We start from the raw sequence: 27,586 nt of genomic DNA, 5'->3' as shown, positions 1-27,586 counted from the left end.
AGGAGCAAGGGCAGTTATATATGGACAAGAGTAATAGAAGAAACTAGAAACGGGAAATCTGTTGCTGCTGGTTGGTGTGATTCAGATCTTTTAAGAATCTTGGTAGATTACTTCATGAGCAGTTTCTGATTCTCTTACAAGCAGAACTTAAAGGAAATTCTACGAAATTATTAGATTTGTTGAAACTTTAGCGTCATTAAACGATTGCTTTCACTTTTTTCATGATGCAACAGGCTTTGACACGAACTCAGCTATTCTCAGGAGTGAATAGTTGGTTGCCTTCAAGTTCCATCGCAAAGAAAAAAAATTCTGCAGATAGTCAGGAACTTCAATCAATTAAATGTGAATCCTGACAAATGATTAAGTTAGATATTTCTTTATTCACCTGTATGGTGACGGAAAAATGTCTCCCTGGTATAAGCCATATCAGATATATCAAGGAAGTAGATAGAAAGCAGCAAGCATAATGGCCACTTTTCCCATTACTAACACAGTAGCTGTGCAGCATGCTATTCGGAAGTACCTCCAACTCCAGGAGCGAAATGGTCTAAGCCTAAACCCAATCGAAAGAGGTTGGTCTGTTAACCCACACACCTACCATCAGCTCCAGTCGGATAATCTTCCTTACCTGTAGATAAAAAGTGACTGCAAGATAGGATTGTGAACGAGCCACATGTTCATGTAAAACAGCCGATATGAAGTATTCAAGGTTTTGTGCATTCTGCCAAGAGCATTCATGTAGAAATGAAGATCGAAAGATAATCTGAAATAGATGTTAACGAACAACAGCTGTAAAAATCCATTATTTCTTTAACAACTGATATACTGTTGATACAATCAGTTATGATTATTATTTTGTGATATCGTCCCCGTTTTATAGACCTAAAAAAATGGACATGAAAACTATCTTGATTAAACTTTAAATGAAGGTATAAGGAAAAGCTAATAAACATGAAGGTGATGTATTTTTCTGTTTATTTATTTATGAATTTTTTAACACCCTGCTTTGTTACCCGATGAGAAAAAGAAACCGTATTGACCTAGGTTTTATAGGACACTAGGTTAATCAATCCTTACTGCACAGCACCTTGTTCATTTGCGACTATTCCAAGCTGCTTTTCAAACAGAACGCCAAGAAAGCTTAACAATTCTCCATAACAGTTATATTACTCTTCCGTAAATAAAAAATTCCGAGGCGTCTTTTGCATACTTGACTCACTTCAAGATGGTATATAGATAACGCTACGCATCTATCACACTAATTTTCAGGCTATAGAACCCTAAAGCCTTTCTGACTCGCACGGTTCATCTTGCACTACAGACTGCCAAATCGCACACTCTTATTAAGCTTATTGGAGGATTGGAAATTCTCGACCTTCTAAACGCTTTCTCACGGGTGAGTAAAATTCTGGTATAATTCCCATCTGTAACAGTTTAGTGAACCAACTGTATTAGCTTTTTGACACCTTTCATATCTGAGACGTTATGGTCAACAAGTTGAATTTCTGTAATCTTATTTATTTAATTCAACACTACCTTATTTCGCTGAGGCGAATAGAGCTTGCGTGTCTTGTCCAATGACTCTAAGGTATCTTCTTAAGAGCAGAAAGTTACTTCACTAAATGAACCCGATTAAACACTAGCAGTTCAGGTTTACGAAGTGTACTGATCTCTAACACTGAACCAGACTGTCATTTGGTCTGGTAGGTATGCGAGTATATCCATGACAGTGGACGAGAGAAATCCTAGATCACCAAGTAAATTCCTTTATAAAAATAGAATCACCAAATCGTCTGTAGAATTCTGCAAAGATGATCGCTACATATAGCGGAATATTATGGCAACCTGGCTACAGTACATTCCTTGCACAGTCCAGCTAAGAGCCATTAACATTGGCAAGAAGTTAGATGAAACACACAGATAAGTTCTTAGATCTATACTTCAGACAGTTTTCAGAGAGCACAGTTATACGAAGCTGCGGAAACATTCAGATATTTAGCTAAAAGAAGATTTGGAGATACGTGTTGTTGTTTTATCAAAACGAATGTAAGCAGTTAGCATGCACTACAACCAACCAGACATAATAATATATGATAAAAGCGTAGTGAGATCATAATTTGTCAATTTCATCCTACACAGTGTAATATTCTAAAATTTGTTGAAAAATTAATTTCTTATGGCAAAAAATTTAAGATTTATTTACAAGCCTGCATGCTGTGATTTTCTGCACAAACAATGGTATTACTAATTGCAGATATCAGAATGCATTTAGATAAAAAGATAATAACAGTAGATGTCGAAATCGGTCATAATACTTTCCTTAGAATCAGTTTCGAATAAGTTTGCATGCAGTACAACTGACAAGAACGGGCGGGTTGAAATGGGAAAAGTACGGCAGATCAGATTGTTCTTAGGACTTGCAAATTTGAAATATTCAAGTTTAAACCCAGTGACGTGCGGAACAAGAATGAGAAAGAATGAATTTCACGGAGAGCTCATAAGGTATAGTAATGAGAAAGCGCTTCAAAAGATGGACAACTTGATGGGTCACCTACGATAAAACAAGCATCCCCGAGCTTGTGAAGCGTTTTGTAATATGCATCCACTACGTCAGAAATCGCCTTAAAAAGAGAACATTCGAGGTGATGTCACTTGACTTCAGTGTAATAGTGTTCTACAATGTCTGAAAAAAGATATTAATAGAAGATTAAATCGATGCGGTGATTAAAGAAATAATTTTGAGGATGGACGGGAATGTTTGATTTTAAATTAGTGGTTTAAATTGCAACAGGCTCGTAAATAATTCGAGAGTTCCATTTCGCGTTGTCCGGTAGTGCTAAACGGCTTAGGCGGCTTATGTTATTCTTACAATGATGCAATGTAGAAGTCAGCAGTGGACATCGGCATCTATTACTTAATTCATATTGGCTTACAGCTAGTAGATAATTTCAATTATGAATCCAAAGCCGTAGTATATTGTCATGTGTACCAAGGTACTAAAAACGAAGCAGTAGTACTTTTAGAGCTCCTTAAGTACATTATACAATGGCGTATAATTTAAGAAACCATGGATTTACTTCAGCCTTTAATAAGATGAGAGTATCACAGACGTGTACCTTTGGGAACGAAGAGCGGTTGGTTTTACATGGGCCCTTGTGATTGAAAAATGTTGGGATACCAAATGTAAAAAACAGGTATTAATTTATCGATGATAATCAAGGAATTGTTATAGTTCCCGTTTATATGCAACTACATTACAATATGAGAGTGCTTCTCCTGAAGATATCTACTTAGGACTCATATCGCTCTGACCTATTTCTTAATTGTTATTTTGATAGAAACGGTATAGTCAGTTCTTTGTTTGCAAAGAACTTTGTAGTACTGGTCTTCACAAAGCAACCAAACTGCGGGCTAATCAATTAACACTTTCATATAAGCTCACTGTATGCTTTGATAAGTAACAAAGTGCTACACGCATCATAGAGCAGAAAAAGTCATTAATTTCAGAAGTCTCTTGAAGAAAATTCTCCATATCCAAATTCTTGAATGATATCACGGTAGCATAGTTTTGATAAGATAATCGTATCACATTTCGTCATTCTGACATCCTCTTTCCCTCTATTGGTATACTCTCATGTTCTTGGTGTGTCAATGATGCCTTACTCGTTAGATTTAAACAAATTTTCACTCGCATCTCGCGTCTCGATTTCCTAATTTCAAACAACGTTTGGATAGCTATTATTCATCTTTTGAAAACTTCGCTAAAACGATTGTTGAGTTGAGTTGATTTTGAGTTTTACGTCTCGTTCAGCAGCGAGGCTATATGAGACGTGGACCTACTGATTAACGTGGAATCCGAACCACATGAGCTCCTGCCGGGAATCGAACCCAGGCCTCTCACGCCAAAGGCGCGTACGCTAACCGCTTAGCCACGGAGGAGCTCCACCAAAACGATTGTGTAAAGCTGTGATAAAAACCTCTCCTTTTGATATAAGCAGTGTAGTCCCTCTGTATTTCTTCAATATTTGAACATCAAGTACTAATACTCTATATTCTACTCTGCTGCATAGAGTAAATAAAAGCAAGAAAATTGAAAAAAGCACATGCGTTATGACATTTCATCAGCCATTATACTGGAAAGGTTTTCAAATCGTATCAGAGCTGAAGAAATTTCTGAACGGTCCACTGTTGTAACGCTTTTAGGAGGTTTGCAGTTAAGTAATTACTAAGCACGATTGGATACATGAAGTCAGGAAATGGTATAAGAGAACTTTGGTGTATCCTGTACACTATGACAACTTTACTGAAAATGCTGAATGGGCATGCTTCTCAAGATCATTGAGAATTCATTCCTAAACTTTGCTCGGGGACATGGGGTTATGAAGACATTTACAACCGTCAAAGAAGATGACAAAATCTAGGATCTGCGATCTTATACAAGAACGTCTGGATGTGGAAATCTATATGCAACATCTACTTCAAAATGAAACTGCATGACAAAAACCATATTAGGAAATCTCAAAATTAAGACGGTGACATTTTCCTAATGGTTAACTTTGGCTGCAGTATACGATATCAGAAGATTACGAGAAATTAACAACACAAGGAACATTCACAATTAGCAGAAAAAGAGGTCTCTTTCAGCCAAGTTCCAAGTGATATGATTATCGAACAGTGCTTAATGAAGGCAAGAAATTTTCTGCGGGATTAACTCAACGTCAGACACAACGTTAGCAAGATTAATCCTTCATTCCCAAATACTGTTACGTTAACAGTTGTTCTACAGGACTTTTGGTGGCATCAGTTAATCCTCAGGGTGAAGCGTTAAGCTAATGCCACCTTCCTTGTTTGATAATATCTCAATGCGTAAGAATGTCAATTTGACAACGGTGAATATTGCAGAGACTCTGTTGTTTTGAGTAATAAAACCCACACTTAGAAGGAAGAGCCCTTATACAAGCAATGGTGTGGACTAAAAATGGCCAGTCAAACCTACGTTAAGTACGATTATAAATTATGTTAAGCGATATTTTCACCTAATATTTGATGGGCATAAATTACAATTAGACATGGAAGGAGACGAAAGACAAAAATAGGTTTCGGGAAATATCTCATCTAAAATTAATTGTGCCTTTGAAGCTATGAAAGTCACTCACGGTCCTTGAGAATCTTGGAGATCAATACTAGATTGCTTCAAATGATGCAAAGAGTTTTCGAAGGAGCAAAGGTAACTGTATATTGACAACAGTAATAGGAGAAACTAGGAACGGGGTGTCTGTAATTATTGATGGGTTTGATTCAGATCTTTTAAGAATCTTTGTAGAAAACTTCATGAGCAGTTGCTGATACTTTTAATGCCACATACGAACAGAACCGAAAGGAAATGCTACGAAATCATTAAATTTCAAGAAACTTAGCGTCATTAAGTTTGCTTTAACTTTTTCATGATGATACAGGCTGTGACACGACCTCAACTATACTCAAGAGAAAATAGTTGCAAGGCTTCAAGATCCTCCAAAAAGAAAAAGAACTGTGCAAGTTAGTCAGAGTCTTCAACTGTGAGTTAGGAGTTGTGAGTTAGGAGTCATATCTCAATCCTAATAAAATGTTCAACATTACACATCTCTTATTCCCCTGTGTGGAGAAGGAAACATGTCCTTCCTGGTATAAGCCTATCAGGTATAACAAGGAGGGGTTGCAATGCTTCAATATGGCCACTTTTTTCCCTACTAACACGACAGGTGTGCACCATTCAATTCGGAAGTAGCTACAAATTTAGGTGGGAAATTGTCTAAGCAAGAACCCAATCTATTCAGGTTGGTGTGTGAAAGAGGATATGCGAAATCCAGCATCCACACAGCTACAATCGGCTCCAACCGAAAAAGTTTACTTACCGGTAGATAAAAAGTTATTGCAAAGTAGGATTGTGAACGAGACACATGTAAGAGTAATACCAAACTGAACCGGGCCCTAACCGTGCCGGGCACATTTCGGGCCGAATCGGGCCGAACCGGGCCGGGCACATGTTGGGCCGAGTCCGCTCGGCCAGGATAATCTGAAAAACGGTTCGGAAATTAATGTTGTCAGCCTATTTGTTTTATTAATGTCTTCCACTACCTTTATTTTTGCCGTGTTTGTAAAGTCTTACTGTCAGCCTATTTTAATCGTAATGTGTTTGCGAAACTGACTCCTTATTAAAGACTTCGTTGTACTGGTAATACTATTACTATTACTACTTCTACTACTACTATTACTACATCTACTATTACTACCACGACCACTGCTAATAATACTACAACTACTATGACCGCGTCAGAGTTGACATGTCTGGTGGTACCGAATTTACTTTCTAAGTACAGAATAAAATGGAGAAATGCTAGTTATTATGGCCGGTCTGCGTAGAATGTGAACCGATGCTTGATCTACGAGGGAGAACAAGGGCTCAGTAGAAAAAACAATCACATCTGGTGCTAGACGTCGTCGGATCAATCCCTACTCATGTTATGTGATCTTTGTTGCGGACAAACATCGTGTGCGTGGGAGTTTGTGGGGTGGTCCTGCTTCCTCCTACTGTTTTCTTTCCACCAATTCATCCCATCATCATCCACATAGCCTGAGCCGTAGTTTCCTAAAGAACGGATGAAAAAGTCAAGTACTTGACTTAGTAAGTCGAACTTTGCACGCTACAATTGGACCACGGAAGAATCTTTTGTAGTGTACCTACGTCTTAAGAATAAAGCACTAACTCTTTTAGAGCTACTTAACGCACATTATACAATGGCGTATAATTTAAAAAACCTTGGATATAGTTCTACCTTTTATAAGACGAGGGTATCACAGTCATATAGCTTTGAGAACGTACGTTTTTGTTGGGCCTTTGGGATTGAAAAATTTTGTGATACCATATGTAAGAAACATAAGTATTATTTTATAAATGATAATCAAGCAATTGCTATACTTCACGTTTATATGCATCTACAATACTATTTGAAAGTGCTTCCTTCTGTAGAAATATACTTAGCACCCACAAAGCTCTCACCTTGTTCTTGATCTTTAGCCAGATGGAAACTGTTTAATCCAGAGAGTTGTGTTCTATCACATATATTATTTAATGAAATTATCCTGTTGGTAAACACTCGAGGCTGAAAAATTAGCATTTACTTACCGTTACAACTGCTCACTAGGCTTTACATACAGAGTTGTGTGGGATTAACTAGGTTCCGGTATATCATTAATATTATTTTCACGATTGCAAAATCAAGAAACTTGCTATGTAACCCATTATATTCTAACCTCCGAAGGAGTCTTACTTTGGGTCTGAGACCGGTGATCAGATCGATGAGACAAATAAAAATTCGATTTTAGGTGTTTTTGAGATCTTCCCGTAGACGGTTAGGTGGAAAACATTGGACGGTCCTGTGTTCGCTACAAACTTAATAACACTGGTCATCACAAAGCAACGAAACTCTGAGCTAATCAAATAATCTTTTCATATAATCTCATTGTATGCTTTGATTAGTAACAAAGTGCCACACATTTCATAGACAAGGAAAGGACATTTATTAAAGATGTCTGTTGATGTAAATTCTCCATATCCAAGTTATTGAATGTAAAATTAATCTTATATCACGGTAGCATTGTCTTGATAAGAATATTGTATCACATTTCTTCACTCTTACATCCATTTATCTTTAAATATTAAATATTCTAGCCTCTGTATACAGTAAAAAAGTGCAAGAAAATAGAATAAAGCACATGCGTTATGACATTAGATCAGCCATTATACTGGAAAGGTGTTCAAATCGTACCACAGCTGAAGAAATTTCTGAACGGTCCATACAACGCTTTGAGGAGGTTTGCAGATTAGTAATTACTAAGCACGATTGTAAACATTAAGTCAGGATATGCTGAAGAAGAACTTTGGTGTTCCTGTACACAATGACAACTTTACTGAAAATCCTGAATGGCCATGCCAACTCAAGATCATTGAGAACTCAATTCTAGACATTACTCGGGGACCTCTACATGGAGTTATGAAGGCACTTACAACCGTCGGAGGAGTTGAAAAAATCTAAGATCTTCGATCTTATTCAGCAACGTCTGGATGAGGAAATTTATATGCAACATTTACAACCAAATGAATCTGCATGACAAAAAACATATTAGGAAATCTTAAAATTAAGACGGTGACATTTTCCGAACTGTTAATTTGGTTGCTGTATAAAGGTATGAGAAGATTACAAAAAATTATCAACACAAGGAACTTACACATTTCGCAGAAATAGAGGCATTTTTTTAGCAAAGTTCCAAGTGTTATCGAATAGTGCTTAACGATAGCCACAAATTTTTCGGGAGGATTAACTCAATATCAGACACAACGTTAGCAAAATTCCCAAATACTTTTACGATAAAAAAAGTTCTATAGTACTTTTGTGGACATCAGCTTATCAGAGCGACAGGTTGAGTTAATGCCACCTACCTTGTATGATAATGTCTTAATGCGCAAGAATGTCAACTTTACTGCGGTGAATATTGCTGAGGCTCTCTTGTCTTGTGTTTTAAAACCCACACGTAGAAGGATGAGTTGTACACGCAATGGTGTGGACAAAAAATGGCCAGTCAAATCTACGTTAAGTACGTATATAAATTATGTTAAGCGCTATTTTCACCTAATATTTGATCGGCATAAATTACAATTTGACATGGAAAGAGCCGAAAGACAAAAAATGCTTTCGGGGAATATCTCAACGATCAAAATTAATTGTGCCGCTGAAGCTATTACAAATCACTCACGGTCCTTCAGATTCTTGGAGATCAATACCAGACTGCTTCAAATGGTGCAAAGAGGTTTCGAAGGAGCAATCGTAACTCTCTATTACAACTGTAATAGAAGAAACTAAAATTGGGGTATCTGTAATTATTGATGGGTGTGATTCCGATCTTTTAAGAATCTTGGTTGAAAACTTCATGAGCACTTGCTGATTCTTTTAATACCACATATGAACAGAACCGAAAGGAAATGCTACAAAATCATTAAATTTCTTGACTCTTAGCGTCATTAAAAGTTCTCTCAAAGTATCTCAATCCTAACTAAATGTTCAACATTACACATTTCATATTCCCCTGTATGAAGAAGGAAACATGTGCTTCCTGGTATAAGCCTATAAGGTATAACAAGGAAGTGGTTGCAAAGCTTCAATATGGCCACTTTTTCCCCTACTAACACGACAGGTCTGCACCATTCAATTCGGAAGTAGCTCCACGTGCAGGCGGGAAATGGTCTAAGCAAGAACCCAATCCATTGAGGTTGGTGTTTCCAGCATCCAGCATCCACACAGCTACCATCGGCTCCAGCGGGATAAGCTTACTTACCTCTAGATAAAAAGTGATTGCAAGGTAGGATTGTGAACGAGACACATGTAAGTGGAAAAGAGGGGTATGGAGTATTTAATGTATTCTGCATTCTGCCAACGGAGTTTTTACAAATGCAGATCGGAAGACAATCTAATAAAGATTATGACGTACAACAGCTGTAGAAAACCAATATATCGTTTACAACGGCTTAAATGGTGATCCAATCTATTATGATTATTAGTTTGTAATACCGTCCCCGCCTTATAGACCTAACAAAATGGACATCGATGAAATTTTATGATGGAAGACATGGAAGACGATCTTGATGAAATTTAAAATGAAGGTGTTAGGACAAGGTATAAAACATGGTGGTGGTTTATTGTTCCGTTTGCATATTTTGGAATCCTTTAAAAGAGCTGCTTTGTTACCTGAATACAAAATGAGACCGTAGGAGGACACTCACAAGTTAACGAGTTAAACCAATTCATTTAGTAATAACATTTGATACTACAGTACTTTTCAATTGACGTTTATAATAATTGTTTATTGTTTGATTGTTTATATGTTAAGATGTTCAATAGCAGAAGATGGACTCCAAGGATTCAGCCATCTGCAAGGTAACTACCGTTTAGTTTCGAATTTCCTAAAAAGAAACAAGGTTTAACTCTCTTGATACAGAACGAAGCTTTGATATGCGGTATATGGAAAGACGGCATGTACATTTTTATCCAAGCAGGAGCATAAGAATGAAAGCTCTACTACTCGTAGATCCCTGTTGGTTTCAACTTATTGCTCCAGCTTTTATACGACATAAGGAAAATCATAGACATAAGAACATAGATCTAAGCTCATATCTTTGTTTCAACTTTCTTCTTGGCAATGTTAACGGCTCTTAGCTGGACTGTGCAACGAATGTAACCTAGGCAGTTTGCCATGTTATTCCGCTATATGCAAGGATCATCTATGCAGAATTTTACATACGATTTAGTGCTTCTATTTTTGTAAAGTAATTTACTTGGTGATCTAGGATTGCTCTGGTCATCGGTTATGGGTATGCTCGTATACATACCAGGCTAATTGACAGTTTGCTTCAGTGTTAGAGTTTAGTACACATCGTAAGCCTTAACTACTGGCGATTAATCTGGTACATTTTGTGAACTAGCTTTCTGCGAAATTATTAAATTAATGCTACGAAATTATTAAATTAAAAGAAACTTTAGCCTCATTAAAAGATTGCTTTCTCTTTCTTTTCATTAAAAGATTGCAACAGGCAGTGACATGACATCAGATATAATCAGCAGTGTATAGTTGGCAGGCCTGGTAGAACAGGGGTAGAACATAGACATCACCAAAATTAACAATTGAGGGAATTTTTTGTACTTTAGTTACATATTGGAGATGTTCAGTTAAGAACGTTTACTGTTAACATTACCGTTAACATTGTCTGCAGTATATAGAGGCCTTCTTGAGCGAATTTCCAAGTGTAATGATTATCGAATAGTGCTTAATTATGGGCACGAAATATTCACGGAATTAACTCAACGTCCGACCCAACGTTAGCAAGATTAATCCGAAATATTCACAAATACTGTTACCGTACGATAAAAAAGTTCTACAGGATTTTATGGGCATCAGTTTATCATCAAATCGACACGGTGAGCTAATGCACCTTGCTTGTGTGATAATGTCTCAATGCGCAAGAATGTCAATTCGACTGAGGTAAATATTGCAGAGTGTGTATTGTCTTGTGCTTTAAAACCCACACGTAGAAGGAAGAGTTCTTCCACACGCAATGATGCGGACTAAAAATGGCACCCCAATTATGCGTTAAGTACGAATTAAATCATGTTAAACTCTATTTTCACCTTATATGTTATGGATATAAATACTATTAGACATGGAAAGCCGTATATTTCCCGTTTTTATACAAGTACAATATTATTTGAGTGTGTTACCTGCTGAAGAAATTTACTTGGCACCCATAACGGTCTCACTTGGTTCTACTAATCATAGCATACACATACACATAATTAATCAAAGCATACAATGATATTATATGAAAAGATTATTTGAATAGCCCACAGTTTGGTTGCTTTGTGATGACCAGTGTTACTATTAACGTTAATATTTTCACCTAACCGTCTAAGGGAAAATCTCAAAAGAACATAAAATCGATTCTATATTTGTTTCATCGATCAGATCACCGGTCTCAGACTCAAAGAAAGGATGCTTCGGAAGTTAGATACAATGAGTTCCATATCAAGTTTTTATCATTATGCAATCGTGAAAATATTATTAAAGATAGACCGAAACCTAGTGAATACTACAGAGCTCTGTATGTAAGCCCTTGTAAGCTGCAAGGACGCTAATTAAATGCATAATTCGTAGCCTCGTGTTTAAACACACAGGAGAATTTCTATAAATATTGTATCAGTAAGAACACAACTCTTTCGATTAAACAGTTTCTATTGGGCTAACGATCAAGAACAAGGACAGTGCGTTACGCGTGCTAGGTAGATTTCTTCAGCAGGAAGCACTCTCAAATAGTATTGTAGTTGCACATAAAGGGAAGTATAGCAATTGCTTATAATCATTGATAAATTAATACTTATGATTATAATATTTGGTATCACATTTTTCAATCCCAAGGGCTCACCTAAAACCGCTGTATTATCTCATTGCTATATGACTCTGATACGTTCGTCTTATTATAGGGAGAAGTAAATCCACAGTTTATAAGGAGTACGCCATTGTATAATGTGAGTAAAGCAGCTTTAAAAGCATCACTTTGTTTTAAACCTACGTACACAACACAAAATACTTCGGCCTCCGATTAATTGTTGAATTTCTTTACTAGCTCTAAGCAGATAGGAATTAAGGAATACATGCCAATGTCCACTGATAATTTCTAAAATATACAGCAGTGTAAGAAGGATACGGCATAAGCCGTTTAGCCTTACCAAGCACCTCGAAATAGAACCCTCAATTTATTGGCACACCTGTTGCTCTTTAAACCATTAATTAAAAATCGAACATCCCCGTCCATCATCAAAATTATTTCTTTAATCACCGCATCACTTAGAGATCGATTAATATTTGTCTTCAGACATTCTAGAATACTATTATAATGAAGTCAAGTATCATCTCTGCTTCAATTGGTACCTCTGCTAATGTTGTTATTTTTAGGCGATTTCTATTGTTGTGGTTGCAGATTACAAAAAGCTACACAATCTAGGGGATGCCTGTCCATTCGCAAGTGACCTATGAACTACTCCAGCAAATAATGCGCTTTCTTTTTATTAAATTATATGAGTTCACTTCGATATTCATTCTTTCTCACATAAATACTACTTGTTCCACACGTCAATATGTTTAAACTCGAATATTACGAATTTGCAAGTTGCATTTTAACGGGAATTATAGCAATTACTTGATTATAATTGATAAATTAATATTATTTTTCTTTTTACATTTGTTATCCCAACTTTTTCAATCCCAAGGGCCCACCTAAAAAAAAACCGCTCATTGTTCCCAAAGGTATACGTCTGTCATACCATCGTCTTATTAAAGGGAGAAGTTATTCAACGGTTTTATAAATGCTACGCCATTGTGTAATGAGAGATAAGGATCTCTAAAAGCACCACCGCTTCGTTTTTAAGACCTAGGTACACAACACAAGATCTTACAGCTTTGTTTTCATATTTGGATTTCATTACTAGCTGTAAGCCAATAGGAAACAAATAATAGATGCCGATGTCCACTGCTGACTATTAAATTTCTCAGTATTGTAAAAACATAAGCCGGCATAAGCCGTTTAGCCTTACCGGACCCCTCGATTTATTGGCGCGCCTGTTGCACTCTGACCCACTAATTAAAAATAGAACATCCCCGTCCATCCTCAAAATGATTTTTTAAACACCACATCACTTAGGGATCGATATAATCTCTTTTCAGAAATTGTAGAATACTATTACAATGAAGTGAATTTACATCTCTGCTAATGTTCTCATTTTAAGACTATTTTTGACGTAGTGGATGCATTTTAAAAAAGCTTTACAAGCTCGGCGATACTTGTCCTATCGCAAGAGACCCACCAACTTGACCATCATTTTAACGTGCTTTCTCTTTACTACACCTTATGACCTCACCGTGATATTCATTCTTTCTCAGCCAAAGGCTTCTTGTTTCGCACGTCAAAGGGTTTAAACTTGAATATTTCGAATTTGCAAGTCCTAAGAACAATATGAGCTGGCGCACTTCGGTTGTACTTCCGCTCTATTCTGTTGTACGGCATGCAAACTTATTCCACTCGTTCTAATGCAAGTATCATGGCGGATCTCGACATCTACTCTTTTTATTATTTTATCTATAATTAATAATACATTATTTCTGCAGAAAACCACTGTCGGCAGCTGTGTAGATAAATCTTAAATCTTTTGGAAAATCAAAATAATTTTTCAAAAATTTAAAAATTACCTTGTAAGTAGCAATTAAAAATCCTAATCTCACTACGCTCTTAATAAAATATCAGTTTCTGTACCTTCGTCATACAATGTTTTCTGGAAACAGTCTGAAGTATAGATCAAGAAGTTAGATGATCTATCTCAGTGTTTCATCTAACTCCTTGCCAATGTTAACGGCTCTTAGCTGGACTCTGCAAGAAATGTACTCTAGAAAGTTTGCCATAATATTCCGCTATATGCAGCGATCATCTATGCAGAATTCTACAGTCGATTTGTGGTCGCTTGCTTGCTCTGTACGCTTCTTATCAAATATTACTATGTATGGTTAGTAGTAGTGCTGCTTGCATTCGTTATGATAAGAGAACAACAAGTATCTCGACATCTCCTCTTAGTAAAATGTTATCTGAACGTTTCTGTATCTTAGTAATACTATGTTTTCTGAAAACAGTCTCAAAAATAGATCTAGGCACACATCTGTGTATTTCGACTTTCTTGCCAATGTTAACGGCTCTACAATAAAATGCACACTAGGCTAGCCATGATTTCCGCTATATGCAGCGAACACCTAAGCAGAATTCTACAGACGATTTGGTGCTCTATTTTTGTAGAGGAATTTACTTGGTGATCTACGATGGCTCTGGTCAACGGCCGTGGATATGCTCGTGTTAAATGACCCCAAAGCAGCTCGTGTTAAATAGTTCCAAAAAATTTACATTGTCCTTACACCTTCATTTAAAGTTTCATCAAGATTGTCTTCATCTCCATTTTTTTAGGTCTATAAGGCGGGGTCGATATCACAAAATGATAATCTTAAGTGATTGGATCAACAATTAACCGTTGTCAATGACATATTTATATTTACAGCTGTTGTTCGTTATCTTCTATATCAGATTGTCTTCCGACCTGCCACTCGTACACGAACTCCCTTGGCAGAATGCAGAGTTCGCCTGAAAACTTCATATCGGCTCTTTTGCACTAACGTGTGGCTCGTTCACAATCCTATCTTGCAATTCCCTTTTATCTACAGGTAAGTAAGATTATCTGGTTGGAGCTGATGGTAGCTGTGTAAGTCCTTGGAATTTGCATATCCTCTTTAACACACCACCTCCCTCGATTGGGTTCATATTTAGATAATTTCGTTCATGGAATTGGAAGTACTTCTGAATTGAATATGGCTTATACCAGAGAGGGCTTTTTTCCATCTCCATACAAGCGAATAAAGAATTTCTAACGGTATTACTTTGTCAGGATTCACATTTGATTCGTTGAAGACTCTAACTTTCAAAACCTTTCTTTTTGAAGGAACTTGAAGGCTGCAAACTATTCAGTCCTGTGTATAGCAGAGTTCGTGTCACGGCCTGTTGCATCATGAAAAAAGTGAAAGTAATCTTTTAATGACGCTAAAATTTCTTTAAATTTATTAATTTTTTAGCATTTCCTTTCAGTTCTGCTTGTATGTGGCTACAAGACAATCAGCAACTGCACATCAAGTCTTCTACCAAGTTGCTTAAAGGATCTCAATCCACCCCAAAACAGCTACAGATTTCCCGTTTCTAGTTTCTTCTATTACTGTTGTCCATATACAGCTACCTTTGTTTGTAAATTTTGATCCCTCTAGTATTGATCTCCAAGTTCCTCAAGGAGTGTGATTGAATTGTCGTGGCTTAAATGGCAGAATGAAATTTGATCGTTGCAGATATTACCCCAAAGCTCTTTTTTCTTTTTCGGCACATTCCATAGCCACTTAACGTCCATGCTGCTCACTAGGGCTTACACACAGAGTTGTGTAGGATTCACGAGGTTCCGGTCTATCATTAATAATATTTTTTTGATTGCATAATGACAAACTTTTCATGAAACCCATTATATTCTAACCATCGAAGCAGCCTTACTTTGGGTCTGACCCCGGTGATCTGATCGATGAGACAAATAAAAAATCGATTTTATGTTCTTTTGGGATCTTCCCTTAGACGGTTAGGTGGAAAATATTTACGGTATAGTCAGTCCAGTGGTCTAACGAATAATCTTTCCAGTGCCACACATTTGGTAGATCATAAGAAGTCATTTATTTTAGAAGTCTCTTGATGAAAACTTTCATATCTGAGTTCTTGATTGAAAAAGTAATCTGATATGACGATAGCATTGTCTTGATAACAATATTGTATCACATTTCGCCATTCTGACATCCTCTTCCCTTTAATGGAATACACTCATTTTCTTGGTGTTTGAACCCTGTCTTACTCGGAAGATTTAATCAAATCCTCACTCGCAACTCGCGTCTCGATTTTTTATTCTCAAACAACCTTTGATTAGCTATTCATCTAGTGAAAGCTTCGCCACGACGATTGTGTAATGCTGAGATACACACCTGTCCTTTTCATATAAGCAGTGTATTGCCTATATAAACATATAAGCAGTGTACTAGTACTATATATTCTGCTCTTCCGCATACAGTGAATAAGTGCAAGAAGGGAGAACAAAGCACATGCGTTATGACATTAGACAGCCATTATACTGAAAGGGTGTTCAAAACGGACCTGCACTTAATGAAATTTTATAACGTTCCAAAGTTGTACCGCCTTTAGGAGGCTTTCAGTTAAGTAATTTCTAGGCAGGATTGGATACATTATGTCAGGAAATGTTATAGAAGAATTTTTCGTATCCTGTACACTATGGCAACATTAGTAGAAATAATCAATAACCACGCCTAATCAAGATCATTGAGAACTCTATCTAGACTTTGCTCCGGGACCATTACGTGTGGTTATGAAGACATTTACAAACGTCGGAGGATATGACAAAATCTAGGATCTGAGATCTTATTCAACAATGTCTGGATTACGTAATCAATATGCAACATTTACAAGAAAATGAAACTGCATCTGAAAGACGATATTAGAAAATCTCAAAATTAAATTGGTGACGTTTTCCGAACCGTAAACTTTGACTGCAGTATGTAGGGAAGGTCATAATCGTATTGCAATTCATCCAAAGGGAGTAGATTGAAAAGGGGATTAGAAACTTCATTAGCAAGCAATTAAATTAATGCTTCCGTTTTCTCACGCAGCTGGTCATATCTTCTATGGAGGCTAATACGATATCAGAGGTTTACAAGAAATTAACAACTCAAGGTAGATTCACAATTCGCAGAAGAAGAGCCTTTGTTTAGAAAAGTTCGAAGTGATATGATTATCGAACAGTGCTTAACGAAGGCCCCAAAATTTTCTGGGAGGTACTCAACGCCAGACTCAACGTTAGCAAGATTAATCCCTGATTCCCAAATACTGTTACGATAACAGAATTTCTACAGAATCTTTGGGGCATTAGTTTATCATTAGAGCGAGTCGTTGAGCTAATGCCACCTTCCTTGTGTGATAATATCTCAATGCGCAAGAATCTCATTTCGACTGCTCTGAATATTGCAAACTCTTTTGTCGTGAGTTTTAAAACACACACGCAGAAGTAAAAGTCCTCCTACACGCAATGGTGTGGACAATAATGGCGACACAAATCTGCTTTAAGGACGAATAAAATTGTTAAGCGCTATTTTCGCTGGCATAATTCACACTCTTATTAAGCTTACTGGAGGATTTGAATTTCAAGATTTTCTAAACGTTTTCTTACCGGTGAGTAAAGTTCTGTTATGCTTCCCCTCTCTTGCAGATGAGTGCACCAACTGTACTAGCTTTTTGACACCTTTCATATCAAAGACGGAATGATCAACAACAAGTATTTCTGTAATCTAATTTATTAACTTCAACACTACATTATCTCGCTGACATGAATAGAGATTGCGTGCCCTTTCCATCGACTCAAACTTATGTTCTCAAGAGCAGAAAGCTACTCCACAAAATGTACCCGTTTAATCGCCAGCAGTTGAGGCTTACGAAGAGTACTGATCTCTAACACTGAACCAACTAAAATTTCACTTGCTATGTATATCAGCATATCCATAACCGTTGACCAGAGTAATCCTAGATCACCAAGTAAATTACTTTACAAAAATAGAAGCACTAAATCGTCTGTAGAATTCTGCATAGATGATTGCTGATAATAGCGGAATATCATGGCAAACTGCCTAGAGTACATTCGTTGCACAGTCCACCTAAAAGCCTTTAACTTTGGCGATAAGAAAGTCGTAATACAGATATTTGCTTAGATCTATACTTGTGACTGTTTTCAGAGAACAAGTTATTACCAAGTTACAGAAACATTCAGATATTATACTAACGGGAGTTTTCGAGACACGTGCTTTTCCTTTATAAAAACGAATGCAAGCAGTTAGCATGCACTACAACTAACCAGACATAGTAATATTTGAAAAGAAGCGTACTCAGATTAGGATATTTAATTGAAACTTACAAACTGTACTACACTAAAATCTTTTGAAAAATTACAATCATTTGACATATCTATAAGGCTGTTGACTGTGGCTTTCTGCAGAAATAGTGGTATTACTAATTGTAGATATCACGATGCATTTAGATAAAAAGATAATAACAGTAAAAGTCTAGATCCGCCATGATACTTGTATTAGAACGACTGGAATCAGTTTGCATGCAGTACATCCGACGAGAGCGGTTGGGTTGAATGGGAAAGTACGGCAGGTCATATTGTCGTTAGGATTTGCAAATTCGAAATAAACGAGTTTAAACTTAGTGAGGTCCGGAAAAAAGTCTTTAGCTGAGAGAAAATGAATATCGAGGTGAGCTCATAAGGTATAGTAAAAGAGCAAGCGCGTTATTTGATTGACAAGTTGATAGGTCACTTGTTAAAGGACAGGCAACACCGAGCTTGTGAGGCTTTTTGTAATCTGCTTCCACAACGACAGTAATCGTCTTAAAAGGAGAACATTAGCGGAGATACTAATTGAAGTCGAGATGATACTTGTCTTTATTGTAATAGTATTCTACAATGTCTGACGAGAGATATTAATCGATCTTTAAGTGTTGCGGTGAATAAAGAGATAATTTTGAGGATATCCGGGGATGTTCGATTTTTAACTAGTGGTTTGGAATGCAACAGGCGTGCTAATAATTATAGAGTTCTATTTCAAGGTGCCCAGTAAGGCTAAACGGCTTATGCCGGATTAACTCCTTAACTCTTCTGTATAATTTGAAATCATCTGTGGACATCGGCATGTATTCTTTAAATTGTTTTGGCTGAGAGCTAGTAAGGAATTTCAACAATTAATCGAAGGCCGCACTAATTTGTGTTGCGTACTTAGGTCTGAAAAACGAAGCAGTAGTGTTTTTAAAGCTCCTTGACTCAAATAATACAATGGCGTACCATTAAAAAAACCGTGGATTTACTTCTCCCTTTAATAAGAAGAGGGAATCACAGTCGTATAGCTTTGAGAACGTACAGCGGTTTGTTTTAGGTGGGCCTTTGGTATTGAAAAATGTGATACCAAATGTAAAAAACATAAGTATTAATTTATCAATGATAAACAAACAATTGCTATACTTCTCGTTTATATGCAGCTACAAAACTATTTGAAAGTTCTTCCTCCGGAAAAAATCTACTTAGCACGTATAACGCATTCACCTTGTTCTTGATCGTTAGCCTGATCTTTATGAAAAGGTTGCTTTGTGATGACCAGTTTTACTAAGTTGATAGCGAAGATATGACTGAGAATACCGTAAATATTTTCTACCTAACCGTGTAAGAGAAGATCTCAAAAGATCCTAAAATCGATTCTTTTTTTTCGCTCATCGATCAGATAACCGGTCTCAGGCCCAAAGTAAGGCTGCCCCTTTGAGGTTAGAATATAATGGGTTCCATAGCAAGGTTTGAGGCGTCCGGTAAAGCTAAAGGGCTTATGGAGGCCTATGATAGTCTATAAATTTTGTGAAATTTAGAAATCAGCAATGGACGTTGCCATGTAATACTTAATTCCTATTGGCTTAGAGCTAGTAAGGAAATTCAACAATGAATCGGACGCCACAGTATCTTTTGTTGCGTACCTAGGTTTTGAAAACGAAGCAGCACTGCTTTTAGAGCATCTTAACTATCATTATACAATGGCGTAACATTTAAAAAAAAGGGGATTTACTTCTCCCTTTAATAAGACGAGGGTATCAGAATCATTTAGCTTTGGAATCGTACAGCGGTTTGTTTTAGGTGGGCCCTTGGGATTGAAAAATGTAGTGATATCAAATGTAAAAAACATAAATTAATTTATTAATGATAATCAAGCAATTGCTATACTTCCCGTTTATATGCAACTACAATACTATTTGAGAGTGCTTCATGCTGAAGAAATCTACATAGCTCCCATAACGCTCTCACCTTGATCTTTATCGTGAGCCTGATGGAAACTGATTAATCCAAATATTTGTGTTCTTACGGATACAATATTTATAGAATTTCTGTTATGTGTTAATACACGAGGGTATCAAGTATGCATTTAATTAGCGTCCTTCTGCTTACTAAGGCTTACATACAGAGTTGTGTAGGATTCACAAGGTTCCGGTCTATCACTAATAATATTTTCAAGATTGCATAATGATGAAAACTTGATATGGAACATATTATTTTCTGACATGCGAAGCAGCCCTACTTTGGGACTCAGATTAGTGATCTGAACGATGAGACAAATATAGAATCGATTTTAGGTTCTTTTGAGATATTCACTTAAACGGTTAGTTAGAAAATATTTACGGTAGTCCTGTGTTCGCTACCAAATTAGTAACACTGGTCATAACAAAGCAACCAAACTGTGGGCTAATCAAATAATCTCATTGTATGCTTTGATTAGTAACTAAGTGCCACACATTACATAGAGATGAAAAGGTCATTTCTTTCAGATGTCTGTTGATAAAAATTCTCTATAACCAAGCTCTTGTAGGTAAAAGTAATATTATATCACGGTAGCGTTGTCTTCATAGGAATATCGCATCACATTTCGTCATTCTGACATAATCTTTCCCTCTATTGATATACTCTTGGTGTGTTAATGCTGTCTTACTCGGAAGATCTTCAAATCTTCAATCGTATCTCGCGTCCGATTGTGTAATGGTGTGTAATGGTGCGATTGTGTAATGGTGCGACACTCACCTCTCCTTTTGATATAAGCAGTGTAGCGCATGAGTATTTCTTTAATATTTCAACATCAAGTACTAATACAGTACTATATATTCTACTATTCTGCACACTGCCAATAAGTGCAAGAAAAGTGAACAATCCACATGCGTTATGATATTAGATCAACCATAGGTGTTCAAAGGTGTTCAAATCGTACCTCAGCTGAAGAAATTTCTGTACGGTCCAAAGATGTACCGGTCTTAGGAGGTTTTCGTGTTAAGTAATTTCCTTGCTCCATTGGTACAATTTGTCAGGAAAAGGTATAGAAGAACTTTGGTGTATCCCGTACACTATTAAAATTTAGTGAAAATTTTGAATGACAATCCCTACTCAAAATCAAGGAGAACTCACTTCTAGACTTGGCTCCGGGACCTCTACATGTAGTTTTGAAGACATTTACAACCCTCGGAGGATATAAAATCTAGGATCTGCTATCTTATTCAACAATGTCTGGTTAAGTAATCTATATGCAACATAGATTGATTAAATCTATCAATTAGATTGATAGACTTGATTAAATCTTCCGAGTAAGACAGCATTGACACACCAAGAACATGAGTGTATAGCATTAGAGGGAAAGTGGATGACAATGAATAAAAGTGATATTTCTCTCTTCTATCAGATCACCGTTCAGTCCCAAAATAAGGCTGCTTCGGAAGTTAGAATATAGTGGGTTCCATATAAGGTTTTTATTATTATGCTTTCGTGAAAATGTTATTAAAGATAGACCGGAACCTAGTGAATCCTACACAGCTCTGTATGTAAGCCGAAGTAAGCAGAAGGATGCTAATTAAGTGGATACTTGATAGCCTCGAGTATTAACACACAGATAATTTCTATATTTATTGTGTCCGTAAGAACACAAATCCTTGGATTCGTGTTCTTATGAGTTCCTATGAGTTCCTCAACAGTTCCTATGAGGCTCACGATCAAGAACAAGAAGAGAGCGTTATGGGAGCTAAGTAGATTTCTTCAGCAGGAAGCACTCTCAAGTAGTATTGTAGTTGCATATAAACGGGAGTATAGTAATTGCTTGATTATCATGAATTGATTTTTGATTTATTGACATCATGGACAGGCCTAATTACAGTGATACTTATTATATACGTTATACAGATTATATAGAATAATAAAACTATTTTTATTACTATTATATAAAAAAGAAATTTTAATACTACTACACCCATTGCTAGTAAATCAAGGTTGGTATTTTCTTTAAGTAACTTGTTGTAGGTTGCACTAGTTCTCCGTATAAATCTGCTTAAGACGTTTGTTTTTCTGTCAAAAAAAAAATGTATTTTTCGAAGCAGTGAGCAATTTAGTGGATGGTACGTGGATACATATTTGGTAGTTAAGATCAGGATAGTCTACTTTGCCATGAAAGAGCTTATGTAAAAAAAATAAATCAATATTTTATCTAATAAGTTCTGTTTCAAATTTAAAATTTTCAACAAATTTAATATAGCTTTCAAATTTCGAGTAGAATTTTTTTTCTTAAGTGTAAGAAGCCTTTAAAACATTTTTAACACGCTCAATCAAGAATGAGTATTCTTGTATATTATAGTTCCATATATTACTACAATATTCTAATTTCTACCTGTCGTATGCATAATACAGTACAATTTAAAGTTTGGTCATCTGAAATTCTTTACTGACTCAATAAATAGTATACCCAAGTATTTTGTAGGCTTCTTTGCAAATACTTTCAATATGTTAATAAAGGATAGCTTTCAATGAAAGATTGTTTCAATATGATCCTGGCCCGGTTTTACCAGAAACGTGCCCGGCCCGTTTCGGCCCGGAATGTACCAAGCCCGGTTAGAGCCAGGCTCGAGATACGGGCTGGGTCGTGCCGGGCAACGATTTCAGATCCACCCGGACTGGGCCTAGGTTTGCTGGGCTCTGGTTTAAACCCTCTAATGTGCGGAATTGAAAGTCTTTAGCTAAGAAAAAATGAATATCATGGTTTGTTCAAAAGGTATAGTAAAGAGAAACCGCGTTAAAAAGATGGACAAGTTGATTGGTCACTTGCGATAGGGCAGTTTATCATCAGAGCGCCACGTTGAGCTAAGGCCACCTTCCTTGTGTGATATTGTCTCAATGCGAGAAGAATGTCAATTCGACTGCGGTATTTATTGCAGTCTCTATTGTCTTGTTTTTTAAAACCCACACGCAGAAAGAAGAGTCCTTCTACACGCAATGGTGTGGACCAAAATGGCAACTCAAATCTCAGTTAAGTACGTATATAATTTCTGCTAAACTCTATTTTCACCTTATATTTTATGGATATAAATTGCAATTATGGATATAAATTAAATTATGATCGTACATAATTCTGCCTTTGATGCCACGACAATTCAATCACAGTTCTTGACAAACTTGGAGTCAATACTAGACGGCTATCGAAGGAGCAAAGGCAGTTGTATATGAAGAACAGTAATAGAAGAAACTAGAAACGGAAAATCTCTTGCTGCTGGTTGGTCTGATACAGATCATAAGAATCTTGGTAGAAGACTAAATGAGCAGTTTCTGATTCTCTTATAATTATTATTTTTATTAAAACTCTAGCTTCATTAAAAGAGTGCTTTCACTTTGTCCATTATGCAGCTAGCTTTGACACGACCTCAGCTATACTCAGGAGTGAATAGTTGGCTGCCTTCAAGTTCCTTCAAAAAGAAAAAGAATTCTGCAGTTAGTCAGTGTTTTCAATCAATTAAATGTGAATCCTGACAAATGATTAGGTTAGACATTTCTTTATGCACCTGTATGGAAGTGGATAATTGTCTCCCTGGTATAAGCAAAATCAGATATATAATTGAAGATTTACAAAGCTAGAATATGGCAACTTTTCCCTTTACTAACACAGCAGCTGTGCAGCATTCAATTCGGAATTACTTCCAACTTCAGAAGCGAAATGGTTTAAGCCTAAACTTAATCGAAAGAGGTTGGTCTGTTGACCCACACACTTACCATCAGCTCCAGCCGGATAATCTTACTTACCTTAGATAAAAAGTGACTGCAAGATAGGATTGTGAACGAGCCAAGTCTTCGTGTAAAAGTGCTGATACCAAGTATTCAAGGTTTTGTGCATTCTGCCAAGAAAATTCATGTAGAAATGACAGATCGAAAGATAATCTGATATAGATGATAACGAACAACAGCTGTAAAAATCCAATATGTCAGTGACAACGGATTAACTGTTGATCCAATCAGTCATGATTATTTTGTGATATCGTCCCCACCTTATAGACCTAAAAAAAATGGAAATGAAAACTATCTTGATGAAACTTTAAATGAAGGTGTAAGGAAAAGCTATAAAACATGAAGGTGATGTATTCTTCTGATTAATTATTTTGGAATCTCTTAACACGAACTGCTTTGGTACCCGAACAGAAAACGAAACCGTAGCGGGACATGTCTAAGTTATCGACTAAAAACAAATTCATTTAGATATCACATTCGCGTACTAAAGTATCATTCAATTGTACGTTAATAACAATTGTTTATTGTTTGATTGTTTATATCTTAAGATGTTCAACAGCATACCACTGACTCCGAGGATTCTGCCATATGCAAGGATACTTAAAATTGTGTAACTATCGTTAGTTTTCGACTCTCCTACAAGGAAGTAAAGTTTAAAACTCTTAATAAAGAACAATGTTTGGATATTCCAATAATGCAATTACTCCATGTACATCTTTATCCAAGAGGGCGTAAGAATGAAAGCTCTACTACACGTCGATTCCAGTTGGTTTATATTTATTGACCTAGGTTTTATACGACATAAGGATAATATATCCTTACTGCCCATCACCTTGTTCATTTGCGACTATTCCAAGTTGCTTTTCAGACAGAAGGCCTAGAAAGCTTAACAATTATCCGTAACTGTTATATTACACTTATATTCGTAAGCTTATTACGATTCACAAGCAGATTATTGGCCTGAAAAGCTATTAGGAGATTCTTAGGTTATTAAGGACGTGATTACCTTGTAGACGAAGGCTCGCTTCTCTTGACCTGAGAGACAAGGCCGGACGATGATTTTATAAAGCTAGCGGTTTAAAGCAGTGTTTCGCGAATAAAAAAATTTATACAGGCCTAGTAGAACAGGTGTAGAACACAGACATCAATAAAATTATCAATTGACAGAATTTTTATTTTTGTAGTCAGATTTTAACCTAGTACACCTGAAAGATATAAAAATTCCTAGGCTCACTTTCCACATCTTGGAGTAGAAGCCCTGAATTTTCTCCCATAGTAATAGTGTTCGAGTACTTGCTCGTCTCGGTGGCCAAAGAAAGTAATAGATTCTGCTATTAACTTTCGATTAGCCTGAGAGTTAAACTTGTGAATAAAAGAAATTCGATGCGTCTTTTGCAACTTTAACTCACTTCGTTAAGATGCTATATTGATAACGCTACGTATATATCACATTAATCTTCAGGCTATACAATCTTAAAGTCCCTTTGACACCCACGGTTCAACTTGCACTACAGACTGCCATAACGCATACTCTTATTAAGCTTACTGGAGGATTTCAATTTCTCCACCTTCTAAACGTTTTCTCACCGGTGAGTAAAGTTCTGGTAAGTTTCTCCTCTGTAGCAGATTAGTGCACCAACTATATTAACGTTTTGATACCTTTCATATCTGAGACGGAATGATCAACAACAATTATTTCTGTAATCTTATTTATTAAATTCAAAACTACCTTATCTCGCTGACCTTATCATCTCATGAGCAGAAAGGTAGTCCACAAAATGTACCAGATTAATCGCCAGCAGGTGAGGCTTACGAATTGTACTGTTATCTAAGACTGTACCTGACTGTCTCTTGGCCTGGTTGTATGCGTGCATATCCATGGCCGTTGACCAGAGCCATCCTAGATCACAAACTAAATTCCTTTACATAAATAGAAGCACCTATCGTCTGTGGAATTCTGCATAGATGATAACTGTATATAGTTAAATATTATGGCATACATCCGAGAGTACATTTCCTTTACAGTCCAGTTTGAGCAGTTAACATTGGCAAGAAGAAAGTCGAGAAACAAAGATATGTACTTAAATCTAATCTTCAGACTGTTTTCAGAGAACATTTCTTTACCAAATTATATAAAGATTTTATTGATATTTTATTTAGAGGAAATGTCAAGATACGGGTTGTTCTCTTCTCATAACGAATGCAAGCAGTTAGCATGCACTACAACCAATCATACATAGTAATAAGAAGTGTAGTGAGATAGGGATTTTTCAATTGTAACTTACACGCTGTAATACCCTAAAATTTGTTGAAAAATTACTTTCATGAGGCAAATAATTTAAGGTTTATCTACAAGTTTGCTGACTGTGGTTTTCTGCAGAAATTATGGTACTAATTGTAGATATCAGGATGCATTTAGATAAAAAGATAATAAAAGTAGATGTCGTGATCCGCCATGATACTTGTATTAGAAAGAGTAGAATCAGTTAGCATGTAATACAACCAACGAGAGAGCGTGCGTTGAAATGGGAAAAGTACGAAAGCTCATAATTTAATTAGGACTTGCAAATTCGAAATATTCGAGTTTAAAACTTGTGACGTGAGTAACAAGAAGTCTTTAGCTGAGAAAGACTGAATATCACGGTGAGCTTATAAAGTATAGTAAATAGAAAGGGCGTTAAAATGGTGGACAAGTTGATGGGTCACTTGCAATTGGGCAGACATCCCCGAGCTTGTGAAGCTTTTTATTTTATTCATCTGTAACACCAGAAATCACCTTAAAAAGAGAACGTTAGCAGAAATGTCACGTGACTCCATTGTAATAGAATTCTTCAGTGTATGAAAAAAGATAATAATTAGAGTTTAAATAATTTCTAAGTGATGCGGTGATTAAAGAAATAATATTGAGGATGGACGGGGATGTTCGACTTTCAATTAGTTTCTCAGGGTGCAACAGGCGTGCCAATAATTTGAGGGTTTAATTTCCAGGTGTAGGTAAGGCTTAAGGGCTTATGGAGTCCTATGTCAGTCTAAAAATTTTGTGAAATTTAGAAATCAGCAATGGACGTCGCCATGTATTTCTTAATTCCTATTGGCTTAGAGCTAGAAAAGAAAATCAACAATGAATAGGTGGCCACAGTATCTTGTGTTGCGTACCTTGGTCTTTGAAACGAAACAGCACTTCTTTTAGAGCAACTTAACTTATACAATAGCGTACCATTTAAAAAACTGTCGATTTACTTCTCTCTTCAATAAGACGATGGTATCACAATCATATAACTTTGGAATCGTACAGCGGTTTGTTTTAGGTGGGCCCTTGGGATTCAAAAATGTTCTGATACCAAATGTAAAAAACATAAGTATTCATTTATCAATGATAATAAAGCAATTGCTATAGTTCCCGTTTATATACAACTACAATACTATTTGAGAGTGCTTCCTGCTGAATAAAATCTACTTAGCACCCATAACGGTCTCACTTTGTTCTTGATCGTGAGCCCGATGTAAACTGCTTAATCCAAAGATTCTGTGTTCTTACGGATACAATATTTAGGGAAATTCTCCTGTGTGTTAAAACTCGAGGCTATCAAGTATGGATTTATTTAGCGTCCTTCTGCTTACTAGGACTTACATACCGAGCTGTGTAAGATTCACTAGGTTGCGGACTGTGATTAATAATATTTTCACGATTGCATAATAAT

This window comes from Thermobia domestica, chromosome 1 (genome assembly GCF_964235325.1).
Source record: "Thermobia domestica chromosome 1, izTheDome1.hap1.1, whole genome shotgun sequence".
NCBI lineage: Eukaryota > Metazoa > Arthropoda > Insecta > Zygentoma > Lepismatidae > Thermobia > Thermobia domestica.
The sequence above is the reverse complement of the archived record's forward strand: the minus strand, read 5'-3'. Positions refer to the sequence as shown.